Source organism: Dipteris shenzhenensis, chromosome 33 (genome assembly GCF_047967505.1).
Source record: "Dipteris shenzhenensis isolate YYH24624 ecotype China chromosome 33, Dip_SZ_1.0, whole genome shotgun sequence".
Taxonomy (NCBI): Eukaryota; Viridiplantae; Streptophyta; class Polypodiopsida; order Gleicheniales; family Dipteridaceae; genus Dipteris; species Dipteris shenzhenensis.
This window is the reverse complement of record NC_141628.1, coordinates 39,448,643-39,451,252: the sequence shown is the minus strand read 5'-3', so window position 1 is coordinate 39,451,252 and position 2,610 is coordinate 39,448,643.

The window sequence follows — 2,610 nt, the reverse complement described above, 5'->3', positions numbered from 1 at the left end:
AAGGGAGAGTGTTGCCAATGGATGTGTAGAACAAGGCTAAAGCTGACATGAAGTAGTGAAGGCAAGAAAGCATCTACAATGGTCATAAGAGTTTGCCAATAAAGTTGAGGAGACAGAGAAGTGGACTATAAAGTGACTAGAAATAATGGACAGATAAATGGTCTAGAAAGGTAGGCGGGATCAATAGAAAGAAGGAGTCTTGATAAGGGTTAAGATAAGAGCAAGGGGAACACAAACTTGAAGATGGTTAGTAGCATGAGGATAATTATCCGAGACGATGTACCCATAGATGAGATTCAACATAGTACGTGAGGGGGTAAAAAAGAAGTCTAAGTAGTTGCAAGATGATGAGGTAGTGGATTAGCAAAGGTCTTCCATGAGAAGAAGCCAGTAGTAAACAAAAGGGGAGTTGGCAAGGGTGAGTACGTAAGAGAATGCAGTAGACTAAGTACATAAGAGCATGCAACATCACCTTCAAGGGGAGAGCTTGAATGGAATGGATATGCAAAAGATAAACTTGCAAGTCGACAGAACAAAAGAGCAAATTAAGAGCTCCAGCAAGCTATAGGGTATGAAAGGTAATGAGATGAGAACCAATTAGAACTGAGCATTTAACATTTGCAATACACAAACTTGTTAGGTGGTGATCAAGTAAGCTAGTAGGACTTCATTGAGGAGATAAAGCAGAGGAAAGAATTTCAACCCAAAGCAAAACTTGTAGGAGTCTATCACCCATGAGGCAATCTAGCAAACTAGAAGAAAGCAGCATAAAGGAAGCATAAAGGTCAAAGAGGAGTAAAGCAAGTAAAAAGAAGCCAATGTGCAACGAATGAACAAAAAGCTTAGGGAAAGAAGGCCGTTATGCAAGGGAAGGTGGTGGGAAATAAAAGCGATTGGGTGCAACGATGGCTAGGGGGGTGGCAGTGTGGGTTTATATTTGTGAGTAGGGTTGTGTAAGGATTGTCAAGTGTGAGGGTAGTGCCAGTAAATAATTAGGAACGGGGGTTTTTTAAATAAATATAGCATATTTGAAAATAGTTAGGATAAGGTGTACATAAAAGAGAGTGAATAGTCAAAGAATAACTAAATATGGTGTATTTAAATATATAAATAAATAGATCACCAATAGATAATTAGAAGACCTAGTGCATAAAGAAGGGGGGGAAGTTCTTTTTAAAGTAAAAAAGATTATTGTAATGAAGGGTTGAATTGATACTTTTAAGTAGAAATAGTGAAAAAAGGGCATAAATTGTGTAAAAAAAGTGTAAGTGTTACAAATAAATTTAAAAAGGGGGGAGGAATTGGCCAAATTGAGGATTATTAACTACTCTAAGAGTGTGTGTCCATGGGGGGGAGTAAAAGGCAGAAAGGGGTGTTTATTTGTGTCTAGTACATAAACGAGAATTTCGTATAGTTCATAACCGGGGGGGGGGGGGGGGATAAAATTCATAAGAGGGGAAAAAGCTAAAGTGAAAAATGTAAAATTAACTCATTAATTAAAAATGCACTGAATAATAAATTAATTTTAACAATGCTATAAAAGGCACAAGGAAAATAACAAGAGGGGTGAAAACACGAATATTAAAAAGGACTTTAATGTATGCCATAAAATTTAGAAAGGACTTTAATATATGCCATAAAACTTAATTAATGCCAAGATTTTTAAGAGAAGTGCAAGTATAAGGGGGAAACATAGTGGGGTTTTTGTGTTTATTAATGCCAGTTGAAGGTAAAAAATAAACAAATATGGGGGGGTTTACTTAACCTTTGGAAAGTGGGGGGGTTTCAAGGGGATTTAGGGGAGAGAGTCAAGAAGCAATTACTCAGTAATTAAAACAAAGATATATAGTGCCAATAAATAAGCAATAGGGAAGAGGAGTATTTTAATTCACTAATATAAATAGTGCCAGTAGTAGGATAATTAGGAGTGTGAGTTTAAATCAAGGGGGTAGGGAGTATATATGTGTCTGTCCCATTAAATTTATGACAAAGGGTGCAATCAAATAATAAAACATGGGGAGAAATGAAGGAGAATGTGTGTGTGTGTGCGCGCGCCATGCACACATGCGCTTGTGTGTGTGCATGTGCGTGTGCGTGTGCATATGCATGTGCATGTGAGTGTGCGCATGTGTGTGTTGTCGTGGGAAAAATAAACGACCACAAGCCAATTAGCACAAGGTATGGCGACACTCAATACCCATGGGAAAGAGGGGGGAAACAATAACATGAGAGGAAATGAGGAGGGGTGGGAGGAAAGGAATAAGGGAGATATGGCACAAGAGGAAAGGGAAAGGGGAATGAGGGGAATACATGACAAGATGGAGTGAAGGGATGAAGACACCAAAGAAGAAGGGGCATACTTTATTGAAAGTGAGGGAGAACAGGAAATCAAAGTACAAGAGTGGTGACTATACAAGAGTGAGCATGTCACATCAAGGAAAGGAATAGCCCCTACTTTTGAACCACATCTAGGCACAAATACTGAGTTATCCAAGGGAAAATTAGAGAGGTACTAGGAACCACATCTAGGTGCAAATATTGAGCTATCCCATATACAATAGGACAAATTTGAGTGCCATATATAAGAGTCCTTCCAACATCACCACCTTT